Here is a 23,034-nt window from a genome sequence, read left to right as displayed (position 1 = left end):
AGTCTTCGGAGAGGTTCTTCACAGGTCCAATGACACAGAAAGAAGGCTGGTTTCCAAAGGGGGTTGAATGAGAAGTTACTGGAAAGGGATCAAGGCCTCAGTGAAATACAGAAAATAATGAATTTTTCTGCCAAGGGAAACCACGTTTTTCCTTTTTGATTTTTTGGCTGGCCAGCCTGCTCACTGCTCGCTTTGCCCAGGCTCCTCCTTGACAGTGATGGAGAATGGCATGCCCTAGCGAGATGCCTCCACTCACTGTCAGCCTCCCAATCTGAAAAATTAAAGTTTTAGATCCAGAAATTGCTGTTTTCAGAAGTGAAATGGCTGGAACATTGTGCCTTTGACAAAGAAAAGAACCTCAAATAAATCTCAGGAGAAAATTGACAGAACTTTCCAAGTTATTATGAGCTCAGATATCAGGGACAGATAGACATGGGTTTGATCCCAGCTCCTGTAATCTACTATCAACATCATCAAAACTCTGGGTGTCTCAGTTTCTTCATCTACAGAACAGGTATTTGCTGAACTGTTGTAGAGATGAATAAAAAACTAAACATTCCCAGATTTTGGCCTGGTTCTTTGTTGTGGATCTCTGCCTCTGCTTCATCAATTACTGGATGAGGGCTCTATGATAATAATTGGGATATTCATCAATCTGATTACAGGGGTCAGCCAGTTCAGGCATCTTCTCTACTATTGCTAGGAGGCTTAGTTAGGGTCCTCCTTGTGGATTCTTGGGCGTCACCCTAGCACTAGGTTTCTCCCTAAGCCCATAGTGACTCTCTCTATTGACATATCATTTTTGTGGGTTCTGCTGCCCTGCTCAGGGACACCTGAACCCCGGGGACTGCTCACAAACTCAACGGGATCCAACACACCCAGAGACAGCAAGGCCCCACTACCAGTCTTGCCTCCATCTATGAGAAGAGGATAGACATCAGAGTATTGGAACTGTTTGCATCTACCAGAAGGGAACCTTGGTCTAGTACCCACCAGGAGAGGAAGAGACTCCTGCTACATCCACTGGAGGAAAGAAAACAATATAAAAGCACATTCAACAACAGAAAAACCAATATGACACCACCAGAGATTAGGGGCCCTACACCAGCAAGACCTGAACATCACAATGCAGACGAAGTAGAAGAGAATGACATTAAAAACATCTTCATGAAAATGATAGAAGACCTCAAAGAGGATATGAGAAAATCCCTTAAAGAAATGGAAGAAAAAACAAACCAAAAAATACAAGATATTAACAAATCTCTCAAAGGAACAGTTCAAGAACTAAAAACTGAAATAGAGACAATGAAGAAAGCACAATCTGAGGGAATGCTGGAAATAGAAAAGCTGGGTAAACCATCAGGAGCTAAAGATGCAAGCATAACCAACAGAATACAAGAGATGGAAGAGAGAATCTCAGAAGTTGAAGATACACTAGGAGAAATAGAATCATCAACCAAAGAAAATAGGTCCAACAAATCCCTAACAGAAAATATCCAGGAAATATGGGATACTGTGAAAAGACCAAACCTAAGAATAATAGGTATAGAAGAAGGTGAAGAAATCCAACTCAAAGGCACAGAAAACATATTCAACAAAATCATAGAAGAAAACTTTCCCAACCTAAAGAAAGACATGCCAATGAAAGTACAAGAAGCATACAAAACACCAAACAGACTGGACCAAAAAAAAAAAAAAAAGTCTCCTCGCCACATAATAATCAAAACCAAAAACATACAGAATAAAGAGAAAATGTTAAGAGCAGAAAAAAAAAAGGTCAAGTAACATATAAAGGCAAACCTATCAGAATTACACCTGACTTTTCCATGGAAACTCTGAAAGCCAGAAGGCCCTAGATAGATATTCTACCTACACAAAAAGACCATGGATGCCAGCCTAGACTACTATACCCAGCAATGCTTTCAATCACTATAAATGGAGAAAACAAGACATTCCATGACAAAACCAGATTCAAACAATACATAACCACTAATCCAGCCCTACAGAAAGTACTGGAAGGAAAATTCCAACCTAAGGAAGTTAACTACACTCACAAAAACATAGGCAATAGATAATCCTACTTTACTAAAGCTAAAAATGCAGGTTAAATCCACACACAATACTACTACCAACAACAAATAAAAAACAAACAAGAATAAGCCTTCAATGGTCCTTAATTTCTCTCAATATTAATGGTCTTAACTCGCCTATAAAAAGACACAGGCTAACAGAATGGATACCAAGACAGAATCCAACCTTCTGCTGCATACAAGAAACACACCTCAACTTCAAAGACAGACATTACCTCAGATTAAAGGGATGGGATAAGACATTCCAATCAAATGGACCCAAGAAACAAGCTGGGGTAGCTATCCTAGCATCTAACATATTAGACTTCAAACTAAAATCAATCAAGAGATGAAGAAGGTCATTTCATTTTCATCACAGGAAAAATCCATCAGGAAGAAGTCTCAATTCTAAATATCTATGCCCCAAATACAAAGGCACTCACATTTGTAAAAGAAACATTATTAAAACTCAAATCACAAATAAGACCTCACACAGTTATAGTGAGAGACTTCAACACCCCACTCTCACCACTGGATAGGACCACCAGACAGAAACTTAACAAAGAGACAAAGGAACTACAGAAGTTATGACCCATTGGGATTAACAGACATCTATAGAACATTTCATCCAAACACAAAAGAATATACCTTCTTCTCTGCTCGACATGGAACCTTCTCTAAAATTGACCACATACTTGGCAACATAGCAAACCTCAACAGGGACAAAAAAGTTAAAATAACCCCCTGGATCTTATCAGACCACCATGATTTAAAGTTAGAATTCAACAACAACACAAATTGCAGAAACCCTACAAACTCATGTAAATTAAATAACACCCAATTGCACAATTCCTGGGTTGAGGAAAAAATAAAAAAAGAAATTAAGATTTCCTAGAATTCAATGAGAATGTGGATACTACATACCCAAACTTAAGGGACACTTTGAAAGCAGTGGTAAGAGGAAAGTTCATAGCGCTAAGTGCCCACATGAAGAAACAGGAGAATAGTCACACTAGAGAATTAACAGCACAACTGAAAGCTCTAGAACACAAAGAAGCCAATATACCCCAGAGGAGTAGACGCCAGGAAATAATCAAATTGAGGGCTGAAATCAATAAAGTGGAAACTAGCAGAACAATACAAAGAATCAACATAACAAAGAGTTGGTTCTTCAAGAAAATCAACAAGATAGACAAACCTTTATCCAAACTTACCAAACGGCAGAGAGTGAACATATAAATCAATAAAATCAGAAATGAAAAGGGGGACATAACAACAGACACAGAGGAAATCCACAGAATCATCAGGTCATACTTTGAAAACCTGTACTCCACAAAATTTGAAAATTTAAAGGAAATGGACAATTTTCTAGACAGATTTCACTTTCCAAAATTAAATCAAGAACAGATAAGCCACTTAAATAGACCTATAATCCCCCAAAGAAATAGAAGCAGTCATCAAAAGTCTTCTAACCAAAAAAAGGCCAGGGCCAAATGGATTCACTGCAGAATTCTACCAGAAATTCAAGGAACAGTTAATACCAATTCTCCTCAAAGTATTCCACACAATAGAAACAGAAGGGTCATTGCCAAACTCTTTTTATGAGGCTTCAATAACATTGATACCCAAGCCACACAAAGACACAACTAAGAAAGATAACTACAGACCAATATCCCTCATGAACATTGATGCAAAAAATACTCAGTAAAATACTGGCAAATCGAATCCAAGAACACATCAGAGAAATCATCCACCATTATCAAGTAAGCTTCATTCCAGGGATGCAAGGATGGTTCAACAAGCAAAAATCCATCAATATAATCCAACATATAAACAAACAGAAAGAAAAACACATGATTATCTCACTAGATCCTGAAAAAGCCTTTGACAAAATCCAACACCCCTCATGATAAAGGTCTTGGAGAGATCAGGGATAACAGGAACATACTTTAACATAATAAAAACAATATCCAGCAAGCCGATAGCCAACATCAAATTAAATGGAGAGAAACTCAACACAATTCCTCTAAAATTTGGGACAAGACAAGGCTGTCTACTCTCCCCATACCTCTTCAATATTGTCCTTGAAGTTCTAGCTAGAACAAATAGACAACAAAAGGAGATCAAGGGGATACAAACTGGAAAGGAAGAAGTCAAACTTTCACTATTTGCAGATGATAAGATAGTCTACATAAGTGACCCGAAAAACTCTACCAGGGAACTCCTACAGCTGATAAACACCTTCAGCAAAGTGGCAGGATACAAGATTAACTCGAAAAAAAAAATATGTAGCCCTACTATATACAGATGATACATTCTTGGAGAAAGAAATCAGAAAAAAATCACCCTTTACAATTGCCACAAACAACATAAAATACCTTGGGGTAATGCTAACCAAAAAAGTGAAAGGCATGTACTGTAAGAATTTTTGAGTCTCTAAAGGAAGAAATTAAAAAAGATAGTAGAAAATGGAAGGATCTCCCATGTTCTTGGATAGGTAGGATCAATAGAGTAAAAATGGCAATCTTGCCAAAAGCAATCTACAGATTCAATGCAATCCCCATCAAAATCCCAGCACAATTCTTCACAGGCCTTGCAAAAACAATTTTCAACTTTATATGGAAAAACAAAAGACCCAGGATAGCCAAAGCAACCCTGGAGGGCTTTAATAAAGGAACCTCTGGAGGGCATCACCATTCCTCACTTCAAACACTACTACAGAGCTATAGTCCTGAAAACAGCTTGGTATTGACACAAAAATTGACAGGTAGACCAAGGGTATGGAGTTGAAAACCTTGATATTAACCCACACACCTATGAACACCTGATTTTTGACGAAGAAGCTAAAGATATACAATGGAATAAAGAAAGCATCTTCAACAAATTGTACTGGCATAACTGGATGCTGGCATGTAGAAGACTGCAGATAGATCCATGCACAAAAACTGAAGTCTAAATGGATCAAAGACCTCAACATAAATACAGCCACACTGAACCTACTACAAGACAAAGTGGGAAATGCCCTTGAATTAATTGGTACAGGAGACTACTTCCTGGACATTACACCAGTAGCACAGACATTGAGATCAACAATTGATAAATGGGACCTCCTGAAACTGAGAAGCTTCTGTAAGGCAAAGGACACAGTCAGCAAGACAAAATGGCAGCCCACAGACTGGGAAAAGATATTCACCAACCGCCGCACATCTGACAGATGGCTTATTTCCAAACTATACAAAGAACTCAAGAAGCTAGTCTCCAAAACACCAAACAATCCAATTAAAAAGTGGGGTGCAGAACTAAATAGACAATTCTCAAGAGAGGAATCTAAAATGGCTGAAAGACACATAAGAAAGTGTTCAACATCCTTAGCCATCAGGGAAATGCAAATCAAAACAACTCTGAGAGGGGGAGGGCCTAGGCCTGGCCCAGGATGATGTGTGGAATTTGGGGAGCCCCTGTGGAGGGCTCTACCCTCTATGGGGAGTGGAGGAGGGATGGGGATGGTGGGGGAGGGGGGAGGAGGGAGAGGGAGAAGGGATTGACATGTGAAATTATAATTTGTAAAAATTAAATAAAAAATTAAAAAAAACAACTCTGAGATACCATCTTACTCCTGTCAGATTGGCTAAAATCAAAAACACCAATGACTGGAGAGTTTGTGGAGAAAGAGGAACACTCCTCCATTGCTGGAGGGAGTGCCAACTCGTACAGCTTCTTTGGAAATCAGTATGGCGATTCCTCAAGAAAATGGGAATCAGTCTACCACAAGATCCGCAATTCCACTCCTAGGCATATACCAAAAGAAGCACATTCATACAACAAGGACATCTGTTCAACGACGTTCATAGCAGCATTATTTGTAATAGCCAGACCCTGCGAGCATCCTAGATGCCCCCCTACTGAAGAATGAATAGAGAAAATGTGGTACTACACTATGAAGTACTACTCAGCAGAAAAAACAAAAAACAAAAAACAAAAAAACAATGGAATATTGAAATTCGCAGGTGAATGGATGGAACTAGAAGAAACCATTCTGAGCGAGGTAACCCAATCACAAAAAGACAAACATAATATTTACTCACTCATATGTGGATTTTAGACATAGAGCAAAGGATTACCAGCCTACAATCCACACTGCCAGAGAAGCTGGTAAACAAGGAAGACCCTAAGAGAGACATACATGGTCCCCTGGAGAAGGGGAATGGGACAAGATCTCCTGAGCAAATTGGGAACATGTGGGGGTAGGGAGGAGGAAGCTAGGAGAATGAGAATGGGAGAAGAGGAGGGGTGAGAAGGACATGAGGGAGCAGGAAGTTTGAGTTGGGGAAGAATAGAGAAGAGCAAGATAAGAGATACCATAATACAGGGAGCCATTATAGGTTTAAAGAGAAATCAGGTGCTAGGGAAATGTCTGTAGATCTACAAAGATGACACCAAGTAACAATCGAAGCTACAGAAGAGAGTCTACCTTAAATGCCCTCCCCTGATAATGAGATTAATGACTAACTTATTTGTTGTCCTATAGCCTTTACCCAGAAGCTGGTGGAAGTGGAAGCAGACACCCACAGCTAAACATTGAACTGAACTGGACTCCAGTTGCAGAGAAGGAGTGATGAGCAAAGGGGTCAAGACCAGGCTGGTGAAACCTACAGAAACAGCTAATCTGAACAAGGGGGAACTCTTGGCTCCCAGACTGATAGCTGGGAAATCAGCATGGGACTGATCCAGACCCTATGAATGTGGGTGTCAGTGAAGAGACCTCTAAAATCTATGGGGCCTTTTATAGTAGATCAGTACTTATCCCTAGCATAAGAATAGACTTTGGGAGCCCATTCCACATAGAGGGATACTCCCTGAGCCTAGACAAAGGGGGTGGGCCTAGGCCCTATCCCAAAGGACATGACAGACTCTGAAGACCCCTTATGGAAGCCTCACCCGCCCTGGAGAGCAGAAAGGGTATGGGATAGTTAGGGTGTTAATTGGAGGGGGTACAGGGGGAAGGACAGGCAGAGAGAACTGGTATTGTCATGTAAAGTAATCTTGTTTCTAATTTAAATAAAAATGAAAAGAAAGAAAAAAAGATATCATTTTCATTGCTCTTCCACTGTATCCCTCCCTACCTAGGCCATCTAGTTCCCTCCTGTTCTCATGCCCCTTCCCCTGCCCTTTGCAACCCTCCCACCCCCAGTTTGCCCTGTAGATATCATCTAATTTCTCCAGGAGAAGAGAGGGAGGAGGGAACATATGAGCAAGTGAGGTCAAGATCATGATGGAGAAATCTACAAAGATAGATGAACCAAGCCTGTGGAAACTCATTAACTCTACACCAACAGCTGAGGGGACTCCAAGGGATGGAACTAGGCCCTGCGTATATGGGAGACAGTTGTGAAGTTTGAACTATCAGAGGGGCCCCTGGTGGTAGGACCATGATGCAAACCTAGTACATGAGCTAGCTTATTGGAGCCCATTCCTTAGTGTGAGATGCTATGCTCAGTGGCAGTGGGACCATGATGTCATCCTGGTACATGAGCTAGCGAGTTGGAGCCCATTCCCTATGGTGGGATGCTTTTCTTAGTCTGAATGCATGGGAGAGGGATTGGGCCCTGCCTCAACCTATTGAGCCAGACTGTGTTGACTCTTCATGGGAACCCTTACCCATGAGGAGGAGTGGACAGGGGGTGGTCTAGGGAGAGGTGAGGGGGTGGGAGGAGGTGAAGTGGGTGGGAAGAGGGTGGGGGGAGAGAACTGTGGTTGAAATGTAAAATGAAATAAAAAAAAAACTGCATATTGGGGCCAGTAAGATGGCTCACCAAGTAAAGTCACCTGCTGCCAAGCTTGGTGACCTGAGCTTTGTGCCAGGATGAAAGCACACAATGGAAGCAGAGAACTAACTCTTGAAGGGTAGCCTCTGCTCTTCACATGCATGCTTTAGTGTCTCTCTCTCTCTCTCTCTCTCTCTCTCTCTCTCTCTCTCTCTCTCTCTCTCAAGTTGAAATTGCAAGGAGACTGATGCCAGTGAAAAAATGATAGCCATACTTCGTAGTTTCTGTGACACATTGCCAAATACTGTCTTCTGCACCCACATTCTTCTGCATCCAGTATCTAACATGCTCCTCTCCACCACCCCACATGGGAGGCATAACTACCAGGCAAAGTGGCTTGCCCAAGGTCACATAGCTCCTAGTGGGATACTTCTGTCTGTGACTCTGTGTCTGGTCTCTGGCTCACCTTACTTATCTGCCTCCCAACATTGTCTGAGTATTTAATAGCAGACAATTCTCCCATAGCTGGTTGATTCTAGGGCAGATAAGTAATAACCCAGCAGGTCCTACCAGGCATTGCTGAGTTTAAGGTGTTGAAGCATTAAGAGTTTGAAGGAGAGAGGCAACTGTTCTCCCCACTGCCACTCCTGGAGCCTGACACATTCCTGTGCTCACAGATGTTACCATTAACGTCCTTTCCCCCAGAAGATTCAGGCAGGGGGTCTGGGTGAATCCATCATGGCCCTGAACATAATGTTGATGAATGGTCTCATTAACCTGGCAGCCTGTACCATGTCAACAGCAGCCCCAGTCCCTTGTGTGATGCCTGGCTCAGCAATCTCATTCTTCTCCCATTCCATGATGCACAAATACACACACACACACACACACACACACACACACACACTCACACACATGCGTGTGCATGGCCTCTAGCTCCACAGTTGTACAATGCTCCCTTACACTCCATGCCCTATGTAATTTTTCTCTTCTCCCACAAACATGGTAGCTAGCTAATATCAGTGTCACTCCTACAGACAGAGATAGTGAGTCTCCCAAGAATTGGATAATTTATCCAAGTTCCAAGGGACTTCAAAACAATTGTGGCTGGCCCCCAAAGCCCTTGTCCTATCTCCAACTGCACTTGCTTTCCTAGACTTTTAACAGTGTGCAAAGCCCTTTTCATACATTTTTTTTCATTCCATCATCCAACCAACCCTATGGGGTAACCTTTATAAGCAACTTGACAGATGGATTTTAAATGTGTGTGTAAGAATAAAACTCAAACAACAGCAATTTTGGAAGAAAAAGATTGAGAGCAGGGGAAAGAGCAGAGAGGCTAACTCACCCAACCAGACATCAGGATGTCCTGAAAACCATTGTTATCCACGCACTGTGATAAAATGTCAAGTAGGGCAGTGGAACAGAAGAGACAGCATGGAGTGGGAGGGGCTCAAGGGAGGAACAGAGGAGAGAGAGACAGAGAGAAGTGAAATAGAATCACAAACCTGAGGAGAACATAACAGGTTATTTAATAAACATTGTGGATATTTGTAATGTCTTACCGATGTTTATGGTAAAATAAGATTCAATCTCTACCTCACACTATACCCAAAAGTAATTCAAAGGTTAAGTTTTCAGTATTTAAAAAAAAAAAAAAAAAGCTGTTGGGTTTAAAAGAAAAGTCTGAGTAGCACTGATACCTCAGAGTACAACGAAGAATGATTACATGGAAGCTCAAAAGCACAAACTTGGAGGAGCTTTAACAAATTTGCTTATTTTTGACAAATGTCATATCTTCTCGTAAATGTGTGACAAACAAATAGAATATTAGAAAAACCATGCAACATCCCAGAAGAAGACCACTTGACTAGAATGTGTGCAACAAGAAGTTTCAATGTCTAGTATTTTGTGTGATGAAAATTAATTACATGTACTTGGAAATCTCTGTATTAATGGGACATGAAGAAACACACCTCTCTGTATATCACTGTCAGTAATTTAGAGTCCACCAGATATTGTGTGTATAATTACATAGACTGCAATGCCTGTGATCAGCACACCAATGCTTTTACAAATAGGTTAGTCCACTCCTTGTTGCTATAATAAAATGCCTGGGATAGTTAACTTATAAGGAATAAGGGATGCCACGCTGTGGTAGCACATGCCTTTAATCCCAGCACTTGGGAGCCAGAAGCAGGCAATCTCTATAAATTTGAGGCTAGCCTTGTCTACAGAGAGAGTTCCAGGACAGGCTCCAAAGCTACACAGAGAAACCCCATCTCAAAAAAAAAAAAAAGAATAAAGGTTTATAGGAAACCTGTAACTGGATTTTCAAATGGTTCTATTGCTTTGGGCCTCCAGAAAAGGAGCATGTGACAGAGCAAACCACTTGTTTCATGAAGCAGAAGATCAGAAGAAAGAGACAGAACCAATGATCTTTTTCAAAAGCACACATCTTGAAAACTAATACCCACATGCCATAGGTTGAGAAACATGACCAAGTTCATTGTGCAATATAAAAGTTAAGGATATGGTAGTATGGGTCCATTTATTGTGATGACATACATAAGATAGTCAACTTTAAAAGAGAAAGGTTTCTTTTGGCTCACTTCTTCAAGGGTTTTACTCCATGGTCCTTATCCCCATTGCCTTTGGATCTGTAGAGAGACAGGATAACACAGTGGGGAACATGTAGTAGAGGATATCTGTTCATCTTGTGACACCTAGACATCAGAGACAGGGAGAGAGAGGCAGTGGTCCCTTCAAGGAAATACCCCCAATGACCTAACAGCATCCCAATTACCTGCACCTCTTAAACCTTTAACTCCCTCCCAATACTACCACCAACTGGGGACCCGGCTTTCCAAGCCTGGGTCTTTAAGAGACACTAAACATTCACATAGTACCAGGGATAAAGAGAAGAAAGGAGATTGTTGGTGGAGAATAGACAAGGAATTTTAAAGCATCATTTCCAAGAGAATGAAAAGAATTAAAAATAATAGAATCAAGAAGTGAAATAAAGAAGTAAGTTCCAAGGCAGAGAAACAGAAGTGTTGAAGGAGTATGAGAGTCAGACCAAAGACTTGGAGACTGGACAGGGGATAAAGAAAAGTTACCAATTCCATTCAGCTTCCTCACTCATTAGTTCACATACATCTCTACCCCAAAGCTAAACTCTAAGACTGGGAACGCATGCTACTTTGGTTTATTCTCCTTATTCTCAACCACTTCCTGACAATATGATCTTAGGTGGAATTTTTACCCCTCTGAGGTTCCAGTTTTCCCTGTTAAGTTCCTATTCCCAGGAGGCATGGCAGCCACTGTAAAATATGACCACAAACACGAGCACAGAATTTGGCATGGAGAGAATACTCAATAAGAGTGGAGAAAATACTTACTCAACAAGAGTGGAGTGAAAACTCTCAATTTCCCTCCTTGTCGATATCACAGCTCACCTGAATAATACCCCTGGAATTCTCCTACAATGGCATTTTATGAGTCTTGGATCTGGAACTCGGGCTTTTTTTCTTGTCGTTCTATGTTGGGAGCCAAATCTCAGGGCTTAGCATGAGATCCTAAGCCATGCTTGGCAGGCCACATAGTCAACCTTTACATAACAGCTCCTTAGAACCTCAGCTCAAGAAAAGAAACAACTTGACCCAGTCCTCCACCCACAGGCTCAGTCACCTAGACAACCCTTCCTGGACCTCTTACTCATAAACTCTTTACGGCTCTTTGTGGCTTCCTAATATCCTGCCTACACTAACACCTGGCTCACAAACAACCCATTCTACCCCTCCCCATATCCTGCTCTGCTGACTATATAAGCTAGCCTGAGAAAAAAAGTAAAGTTTGCCACTTGATCAGAATCCTGTCTTGTGGTCGTTCTTTCTGCGTCTCTTGTCCCAATTCCCTATCCCTGACTCTCTTGCCCCAGGTTGATGTCCTGCAGGTTGGGACAGTTCTATGGGTTTTTGTTTGTTTTGTGGTGGTGGGTGGGTGGGTGTTTATTTTTTCATGTTTATTATTCTCTCATATATTGTGTCTCCACCATAGTTTCTCCTCCCTCCCCTCCCCCAGTATCCTCCCCCAGACCCACCCCTACCTCCTCCCCTCAGAAAAGAGTAGGCCTCCCAGGGACATAAACCAAACATGGCATAATACACTATAACAATACCAGGCACATACCATCATATCAAAGCTGGATGAGGAGACCCAGTAGGAAGAACAGGGTCTCACAAGTGGGCAAAAGAAGCAGAGACAGGCCCTACTCCCACTGTTAGGAATAACACAGAACACCAAGCTACTCTACCACAACATATATGCAGAGGACCTAGGTCAGACTCTTATAGGCTTCCTGATCTCTGCCTCATGAGTCCTGGTCAGTTGGTTCTGTGGGGTGTATTCTCCTGGTGTCCCTGTCTCCCCAGTTCCTCTGGTCCTTCTCTTCCTCCTCCAAAGGACTCCCAAGAACTCTGCCTAATGTTTGGCTGTGGGACTCTGCATCTGCTACCATTAGTTGCTAGATAAAGTCTCTCTGGTCCCCTTGATGACAATTCTGCTAGGCTCCAGTCCCAGAACACTCTACAGACAGGACAAACTGTAGGCCAAAGGTTTGTGCCTGGGTTGTGTAATCTCTCCACTTGAAGTATTGCCCGGTTACAGAAGATGGCCAGTTCAGGCTCATGTCCCCCATTACTAGGAGTCTTTGCTAGCGTTACTCTCCTAGACTCCCTGGAGTTTCCCTTGCACTAGGTTTCCATCTCATCCCCAAAATGACCACCAGGACAGAATTTGAAAAAAAAAATCATCCCAAATAAGGTTACCCAGACCCAGAAAGACAAACATGGAATGTACTCACTTATAAGTGGATATTGGTTATAAAGTAAAAGATAATCATGGTATATGGTCCATGTCCCCCCAATTCCAATTGTTTATCCCAGTATTCTGCCCCTACAGACACACACATTTTATCCCTCCTGTTCCCAATACAACCCAGATCCAGTCCACATGGGAAATCTATTCTATTATCCCTTCCCAGGAAAATCCTATCTTCTGCCCTTAATCCTGCCCTGTTACTTAGCCTCTCTTGGTCTATGGACCATATAGCATGATTATTTTTTTTCAAATCATGTCCATTTGCCTGAAAACAAATGCCATTGTTTCATCAACTGAGTAATACTCTATTGTATCAATAAAGAAGCCAGAAATATACACTGAAAAAAAAAAAAACATCTTCAACAAATGGTGTTGATACAACTGGAGGTCAATATGTAGAAGACAGATCCCTATCACCCTGCACAAAACTCAAGTCCAAGTGAATTAACGACCTCAACAAAAAACTAGATACACTGAACCTGATTGAAGAGAAAGCTGTGGATAGCGTTGAATTATTGGAATAGGAGACAACTTACTGAACAGGACACCAATAGCACAGGCACTAAGATCAACAATTAATAAATAGGACCTCAAGAAACTGAAAAGCTTCTGTAAGGCACAGGACATCATCATTAGGACAAAACAGCAGTACACAGAATGGGAAAAGATTTTCACCAACTCCACATCAGGCAGAGAGCTAATATCCAAAATATATTTTAAAAACTCAAGATACTAGACACCAATAAACTAAGTAATCCAATTAAAAATGAGGTACAGATCTACACAGAGAATTCTCAACAGAAAAAAACAAAATAGATAAGAAACACTTAAAGAAATGTTCAACATCCTTAGCCATCAGGTAAATGCAAATCAAAACAACTTTGAGATTCCATCTTATATTTGTCAGAATGGCTAAGATCAAAAACACAGGTGACATGTCAGGCTGGCAAGGATGTGGAGCAAGGGGAATGCTCCTCCAATGCTGGTAGGAGTGCAGCTGTCTCAGCCTCCCAGGTTCTGGAATAACACACAGCTAATGACTTGCGATGACTAAGTTTTCAAGGTTTACAATAAAGCATCTAGAGATCTGTTGGAGATTTGTCTGAAGTCAAGCTGTTTAGTATAAGATTCAAACACTGCAACACTGCTCTTCCAGACTCTTAATACTCTGCTCCTGACCATGTTGACTGTGAAGGGTAGCAAGCGGGCATCTGAGGACATGTCACAGCAACAGCAGGTGTTTGGGAGCCCAGGATTTGAAGGCAGGCATCACAGGTCTTCCAACTGTCCAATCTCATATCAACTAGTTGATGACTTTGAAGGTTTCTGCCTTTAATGCCCTCTTTGAGCTCTGAAAATAAAAATTGATCAATAACAGAGCTAAGCTTGACAAGGCTGGCAATACATGACCTGTTCTCTGTCATTCTTAAAGAGGCAAAATGGCAGAGTAATGACAAGATTTCTAACAGATCAAACTGCCAAGAAACTCACACATGCAAGAAAGGGGATATTAGCTCTGTGATGAAAGGAGCTGGGATAGAGAGAGAGCTTCACACATCTAGCAACCAAGTCCTGCAGTGTGTGTGAATATTCTTATGATTCTCTGTCCCCAATCTGTAGGTGTCTTCATGAGAAACCCACCAAGACACATGACTCCAGATAGCCCAGTGTCTCCAGTCACTGTCTAATCAAGAAGACACTCTCCACACTCTAGTCAGAACCTCATTATTCTTGTCTATACAATAAGAATATGACTCAATAACAGGAAGACCATGGTCAGTCATTTATCACAAACTCTAGGGACATAATCACCCTTCAAAAAACGGAGGCAGAACAGCAGAGAAGCCAGGAAGCTTGGAGGGGGTAGCCCTTATCACCACAGAGAGGAAAAGCAAGCAGATTGATCGCTGAAACCTCAAAAGCTTGGTAGGATGAGCTATGCAATGCCAGAGCTCTGCCTGTTCCCAGAGGAATAATGACCAAGACCAATCACCTCCACCAAAAGGTCAGCAAGAACTAGCAACACAAGTGTTGGAATCAGTTAACCCTCTCCCCACAGTGTCCCCCAAATCCTAAACCCAAAGTCAACCACAGCCACTTGGCACATCAGCCATAATCCTCTGCCAGGCTGACCTTCACATTCAAATTATCTCGACCCCTCTAAATATAAAGAGTTTGAGGCGATGTCCATTTAGCAAATAGTAGGAGGTTACTGCTTAAAGTCCATGGCCTATTCAGCTTCTGCCTTAGAAATATTTATCCTCTATATTCATATACTAGTACAGCTCTCAGCCTTCATTGGGGAGCTTCTTTTTGCAGTGGACAGTGCTTAATACACAGGCTCATAGGAAACTAGTCAAAATACAGAGAGTGGATAACTGTGGAGTGCTCAGTCCTAAATGAAATGTTTATACCAAGGTTCCTCCCTGAGGAAGCTCAGAGAACACTGTAGATTGTAAGAGCTGAGTGGGGGGTGGTGTTGCAAAATAGTATCTTCTGGATATGGTGAGGCTACTGCACTCATGAAGTCACAGCAGCTATGATTCTCTGAACAAGACCTGTCAAGATCAAACCAGTAAAATTTCCAACATTTCTGGGGGAGGAGCTGACAAGACCAAGGAGTTACAGACAGTTGGAGCCTGTGGGCCTGAGGGGTATCTCTTTTCTTCAGGGGTGTAGCCCCTGGTAGGTCAACCCATGCTCCAATGAATGGCTCTACACCTGAGTGCATGTATGCAGGACTAATTAGGCTCAGTATGTTAAAAGAGAGAGACAGAGAGAGATCACAATGTTGGAAAAAAGATGCAGGTATGAGAGGAATTGAAGTCAGGGAGTCAAGTGTGGATATGATCAAACTATACTGTGTGCATGTATGAAACAAATTCTCAATGACTAAAAACGTATTTGAAGAAGGGATGAGTTACAAGTTCATGCAGATCATAATTTATATCTGCAACCTGAGGCTCCATCCAACCTCATCATTGGGAAGCTTTTGTTTACCGTACAGGAATTCATTGCACAGGGAAGGCCTGCACAGGAAGCTTGGCCCCTGCCTGATAGGATCCACGCAGGCCTGGTAGAAGATTTGACAATTTTTTTTTTTTGAAAACCTGGTCTGTATGCCAGCATCACTTCAACCTGTGAGGAGCTAACTTTGACCTACTCTTTACTATGCACTGGAAGTTAATCTAATGGTTTTCCATTATCCTACTTACTTGGTTGTACATCCTTAAAGGAAACATTCTTCCATTTTATATGTATTGAAGTATATTGTACAAAATACTCATTGTACAAAATAATGTATTTCTTTTTCTTTTTCTTCCTTTCTTTTTTTTGTTTTGGTTTTTCGAGACAGGGTTTCTCTGTGTAGCTTTGGAGCCTATCCTGGCACTCGCTCTGGAGACCACGCTGGCTTCGAACTCACAAAGGTCTGCCTGCCTCTGCCTCCTGAGTGCTGGGATTAAAGGCATGCACCACCAACGCCCGGCCAAAATAATGTATTTCATTATAACATTTTCATACATGTATGGATCATGAACTCTGATCATATTCAACACCTAATAACTCCTTTGTCCCCTTGTCTCCAATCTGTTTTGGTTTTGTTTGGTTAGTTAGTCGGCTGAGGTTTTCAGGAGGAGTGACTTTTTTGGGTTGGGGGAATATTTAGGGAGCTGCTTTTATTTCACTTATCAAAATCTTTCATCTTAGTAGATAAAAAAATCATTCACATTAAATAGACACCCCACAATATTTTTGCCTTTTGGTGGATCATTTCTGGCTTTTGTTTGTTTGTTTTGTTTATTTCCTTTTTAATCAATGTGAAACTGAAACAATGTGATATTTAAAATGAAAGAAAGGAAATATTAGTTGGGGTGGGGGGCATTTTCTTCATCCACTCACCTGCTGATGGCCATCTATGCTTGTTCTTTAGCTTGTCTACTATGAATAGTACACCAAGAAACACTGCTGTGCAGCTATCTCTTCTGTGTGCTCATTTTGATTGCTTCTGGTATCAGGAGTGGTGTAGCAGGATTGTGTAGATGCTCTATTTTAGTAGAAAACACTCTTGCTCTATTTTACAGGCTGGCAAAATGGGAAAGGTTAGTATCTCAGAGGTGAAGCATCTTTAAGGCTGACCAAGCTATCTAGTTGATACTTGTGCTTTCAACTAACCATGGTACAGGAACCCCAAGGACAAGTAAGAATGCCCCAAATTTTTGTCAGGAAGAAGTGCAAATCCTAAACACTACCCATCAGACAGAAGGTAGAAGACTGTGAGTGTTGATCGGGTTGTCTATGTTGTAAGGAAAGCTATGTTGTTTGGGAGCTGAGAGTGAGTTGGAGGATGTGAGGTGAGGAGAAATGTCCAGGAGACACAGGGGCAGGTAGACGAACCTTGAAGCAGTGAGACTTTGACATGAGCATCGGTGATGTGGGTGAGTGAGCAAAGAACATTGTTTGCTGTAGGTGTGTGGGGTTGCTAGCAATGAATCAAATGTATGATTATGTGCTACCACTAGCATGAACATGCAACATGAAGGATGCAGCTCCCTGATGAGCGTGTGATGTCAATGTATGATATAGAAATGGATACTTCACATTGGTATGGATTTTTGTTTATTGATACAAATCTAAGTTCAATTTTGTTATATTGAATGTATATTTCTACTGTTGTTTAAGGCTTTGTGTTTATACAGCACAATAAAAATGTAAGATACAGTTAAGAAATACAAATTATAATCATCTTGATAGTCAAAATTATAGTCATATTAATTAGGTTTTCTAAGTATACAAAGATATAATTCAGATAGATAGGCAGTCTTCTAACACTCCAAAGACCTACAGAATACGGCATTTAAAATATCTTAAAAACTTAGGGTTTTCATGATAATGATATGTGTCTGCTCCTGGAAGCACCAATTACTTCAAGAGGATGATGGGAATCAACAAAGCTCCATATGGAGTTTGCCTTCAATGTGGCAAGACTAGCCATTTGAGCAAGAAACTGCTCTTGGCTGGACTGCTTGACTGTATGTTGTATAAACTGCATGTGGCAGGACCCACAGGAAAGTGACTGCTGAACTTGCCAAAACAAGACAGGATAATCCTTCAAGGTTCCCACTTCACAGAAGTAACTGTCAGCCATTCTGCAGGACACAGAAGAAAGCAACTGATAAACATTGCTAGTACAAGGCAGAACAGATCTTCAAATTTCCTGTGTCATTGAAAAGTCTTCCAGGCACTCTAGGCTTATAGGCTAAAGATGGATGCCCCAACGTTACAGAAAAACTTTGGGTGGATGTCCAGGCCATCAGATATCTCTGTCATTTCTAGATTTTGAAAGTTGCTTACAATGCACTTCCAGGTTACTTAGATAATATTGTATCCTTCTTGGGTCTTTGATGGAGTTGAAGACAGATAGTTATAGTTTTCCTTAGTTATGATAAGAGATGAATTAGATATAAAACTTTAGACTCACAAAGACAGGATAGATGATAGAGTATTCTTTAATTTTGCTAAATACAAACAGACTAAATATTGTAACTGTAATTCTTGCTTGATAACTGCTCTGTTATATATGATTTTACTATGCTAAAGTTAAAACCTTCATTTTTAATTTGACAGAAAAGGAAAGATTTTGTGGGATATCCTTCTGTATGCTGTGAATATGTGTTGCTTTTATTGGCTGATGAATAAAGCTATTTTGGCCAATGGCCAGGCAGAATATTGTTAGAAAGGATATCCAAAGATACAGAGGAAAAAGAAGGTAGAGTCAGAGAGATGCCATGTAGCCACCTGGGAAGCAAGATGTGAGGTAACAAGCCATGAGCCTCATGGTAAAATATAAAATAATAAAATGGATTAATTTAATTGTGAGAGCTAGTTAGTAGTATGTCTGGGCCACTGGCCAAAAAAAATTATAATTTATATTAAGCCTTGGAGTGGTTATTTGGGAACTGGCAGGTGGGATGAGAAACCTCCAACTACAGGCAGGTTGACAAACCTTGAAGCAGTGAGTCTTCCAAGAGCATTGGTGGTGTGAGTGAGTGAGCAGAGAACATTGTTTGCTGTAGGAGGTGTGTGAGGTTGCCAGCAATGTATCAAATGTGTGATGTGTGTGCTGTAGGCAGTGTGAAGATGCAAAATGAAGGATACAGTCCCCTGATGAGAGTGTGATGTCAGTGCTAATGATGTGTGTAAAGACTTGGGTGGATCCTAAGGGTGTCTATGTTTTATTGGGTGTATTGTGCACATAGAGTGCACAGAAGCCAATATCACAGTATTTTTGGCCAACCTTGTGACACCAGCAATCCCCAAAGGCACAGACACTGGCGATGGTTAGGTTTCATGTCTCCACCAAGGAAGAAATGGTACTGCTGCTTTAAGTAGCCACCTGGAAGAAAATGGAGCTAGAAAAACCTGTTATCAGTCTCTGGGTGTGGAGAAAACATTGGTGGCTTAAAAGAATGCTTTGTTTGACTACCAATTACTCCAGCTTTGAAAATGCTTTGCTTGCATTTGATTAGGACTTAAAAGTACAGCTTAATACTTTGTGTCTTGTCTGGAACTGTGATTTCCCTCTTGCCTCCAAATGAGGCTCTGTAAATTCAAGGATCATTCCTCCTTGCATTCTCTCACCTTGCAGGGAGGGGATTTGGGATTGCAAGTGAGTAAGTCTGCCCTCTACAGTGTGTTTCTTGTAATGAAGAACCCTGTTAATTCAATCCAGATACTGGGGCAAGGTGAGCATCAGCCACAGACCCTTCTTTAAAACACAAATCTAATACCATCACTGATCCACTGTGCCCAATGTATAAAAGCATGGGCATAGCATCAGTGCCATTCAGAATTCAACCTGTATATGTATGTTATGTTTGTATGTGTCAGGTTCAGATGTATATGTACATATAGGTGTTATGTTCAAGTATGTGTGCATATGGGTACATGACTGTGAAAACCAAGTCAATCTTGGGAGTCATGCATGACTCAGGATGCTTCTTTGAGGTGGGGTCTCTCACTGGTCTGGAATTTATTGAAGTAAGCTGGCAGGCCACTAAACCCCAAGAATCTGCTTGTCTCTACCTCCCCAGTATTGGTACTGTAAGTGCTTGCCACTATATCCAGCTGTTACATGAGTTCTGGGGATCAAACTCAGGTTCTCATGTATGCTTGGCCAGTACTTTAATAGATAAGCTATCTCTCCAGCTTAAAATCATAACAAGTCTTTGAGAAAGGCGTCTCTCCTGTCTTTACCTCTCCCCTATGTGTCCTCTATCACAGATACAATTTTCCTTATGTCTTCACACATTCTTAATGTCAGACCTCTGGCTCCACCTTTCTCTCTGCCTTAAGGAATGCTCCCTCTGGCTTCAGGGTAGTCTGAGATATAAAGCTTTCCTGACCATTCAAGACAAACGCAACTGCTCCCCCATCTCCACAGTTCATGTGTGTCATGCACTCTTTATCTGTACCTTCCTAGTATGCTGATTTGTATACTGGATATGGTGGTTTGCCCCTGTAACCTCAGCATTTGGAAGCCTGGAGTAGAAATACTACAAGTCAAAAGCCATCCTGGGTTTTCTCACATGACACCGCCTCAAAATTAAAAGAAAAAAAAGAAAAAGAAAAAAAAGAGGGAGGGAGAGAGGGAGGGAAGGAGGGAGGGGGAGAGGGAAGGAGGGAGGGAGGGAACATACATATACAGGTTGAATTTTGAATGGCACTGATGCTATGCCCATGCTTTTATACATTGGGCACAGTGGATCAGTGATGGTATTAGATTTGTGTTTTAAAGAAGGGTCCGTGGCTGATGCTCACCTTGCCCAAGTATTTGGATTGATACTTGGAGGGAGGGAGAGAGAGGAGGAGAGGGAAGGAAGGAAAGAGGAGAGGGAAGAAAAAAGAAAGAAAGAAAGAAAGAAAGAAAGAAAGAAAGAAAGAAAGAAAGAAAGAAAGAAAGAGAGCCCATGATCTCCTTTAGTTCATAAACAGTGTGTTATTCAATGGTATTCAATTTCACATCTGCAGATCCTGAACAGGAATTGCAAGCTTGAGACGTTCCAAATAATAGTTGTAGATACAAAACTTAGTACTCCATGGTACTTTGGATTATAGGTTCCTAATCACGACACAATTAACAGTTTCCAACAATACTGGAAATGACCTCATGGTAGAATATGGATGGGCAACAGAATAAGGAAAGGGTAGAGCAAGACTGAATGGGTGGCCATTCCCAAATCCTAAGTACTGACAGCATGCCCCAGGCCAACAACCAGCTCACACTGGGCCCAGTACAGCACAATGACTCTCCTATATGATTTTTAATTAATTGTTATCATATGGAGCAATGGGACTCATTGTAACATTTCACAACTCCATTTTATTATTATTATTATTATATACTAATTATTATATAATATATTGCATATTTATTATGATATATGTTTATCATATAATATATTATATATTTATTATTATTATTATAAAACTCCAGTTTTACTACTTGTTCTCATTTGCCCCCAATGCTTATCTCACCCTCCTCCCTCACACCAACAGCCCCCACACTGCTTTCATGTCATATACATACCAATGTCTTCTCTTGCTCCCTGCCTCTCTTCTCTTTAGATCTCTTTTTCCCATCCCATAGAGGTCTGTGAGAATGACTCTCCTTTGAAAAGAAAGTGTTTATTTTCTCCTTTGAAGACCTCCTTGCAAAGTAGACACATTTTATGGCAAACCTCTCTTGCCCCAGGAGGTTGGAAAGACATATTAAATAATGAAGAAGGTGAGTTTTAATGACCCGCCCAGCTGCTACCCTGTGCATGTCCTCCCTTCTGCTAGGTGGATATCTTTGTGGATATAAAGTACTATTTAAGATATGCTCTTTATAGGATTGAAGGTCACAGCCCAAATCTAACTAATGTGGTTTGAGGTTATTTCAATTATAGCCCAGGATAAGTATGTTGATATGGACCAGATTCTTTAGCAGTGTGATTTTTGCAGCTTCAGCTTAATGTCTGTTGCCCTCTGTGGGTAAAGAAGATTGGGGGGACAGAAACTAGGATAGCATGCTTGACCCTTGTCCTCCATACTAGAAGGTGCTCAGTATGAGGCATATTGTCTCATTTCCTGGGGAGGTGTAAAGAAATGTCTACTCCTTCTAGCTAGGTGACCATGGCAGACCAAAGAAAATATTTCACCCACATCTAGTTAGGTGAAGCAATGAATTTACTGGGGTTACTTACAAAAAGCATGAATGACTCAAAGGCACCTGCATCAAAGAAAAGCCCACCCCAGTATGGCCAATGGTTCATGAAAGCTGTATCTTAGAGCTCCCTGTGCAACTTGCAGACAGTCCATCAAAGGGAATTCCCTTTCCCCAGCAATTGTTTCTTGCTTTTTGGAACCTTGGGAAAGGGCTTGTCAATCTTGTGAGTTTCAAGGGATTCCTAAGCTTTGTGGGTTGCTTTGAATCCCTAGGTCTTATGAGTCTCCCTCCAGGAAGAAATGTCTCACTTGAGAAGTAGCCAAACAACAATTATAAATAGGAAACCACTTGTGGTAGAGCCAACCAGTGGAGATCCATTCCTGCCTCTTCCCATGGGAAAAAAAATCATTTGGTTGGCCCTAATTATTAATCAAAACTCACAGTTCAATTCTAAATAGGTACTCGATGTCCTTCTCTACAGAATTCCAGTTGCTGCTTCCTTTTCCCAGACTCTGACTGGAGAGCGGTAACTGCTCTGCTCTCGAAAGTCAGGCCAGCAGTGCAACACAGAGTATTTCCCCAAACCTCATTCTCAGGGATCAAAATCACCCACAAGTACAGTTTTGGGATGCTTCTTACTGGATGGTTTTACCTTTAGGATTCTGACAGGCAATGTGATCACAAATGCCAGATGGAGCTTTGAGTCCTGGCTCCAACAGGGTCACATGATTCAGAGCAGGGCATTTTAGTCCTGTACACCTCAGGGTCCCTCAGTTGCAGAAAGAGATTGAAATAAACCCTACGGCAATGGACTCTCAGCAGAAGATGTGCCAAGATGAGGAAAGTACCCAGAGGGTCCTGGTCACATTGTGGGAACTCTGAAAGTACACATGATTTCCCTCTCATACCATCCCAACATGGCCTCTTGTCTGGTAACAATAGAAGGCTATGGACAATTTAAATGCTCTTGTCAATTGCATGTGTCAAGCAAGAAAATAAAAAAGAAAACAAGTGGTGAGTTTACCCGAGCCCCAGACAGTGGTCTTTCTGTGCTTGTCAATAAAATGTTTAAAATGGGACTGGTTTTATCTGTGCCCTGAGGGTTATCAGC

The sequence above is a fragment of the Cricetulus griseus genome, chromosome 7, assembly GCF_003668045.3.
Source record: "Cricetulus griseus strain 17A/GY chromosome 7, alternate assembly CriGri-PICRH-1.0, whole genome shotgun sequence".
Taxonomy (NCBI): domain Eukaryota; kingdom Metazoa; phylum Chordata; class Mammalia; order Rodentia; family Cricetidae; genus Cricetulus; species Cricetulus griseus.
Note: the sequence above shows the minus strand (reverse complement) of the source record.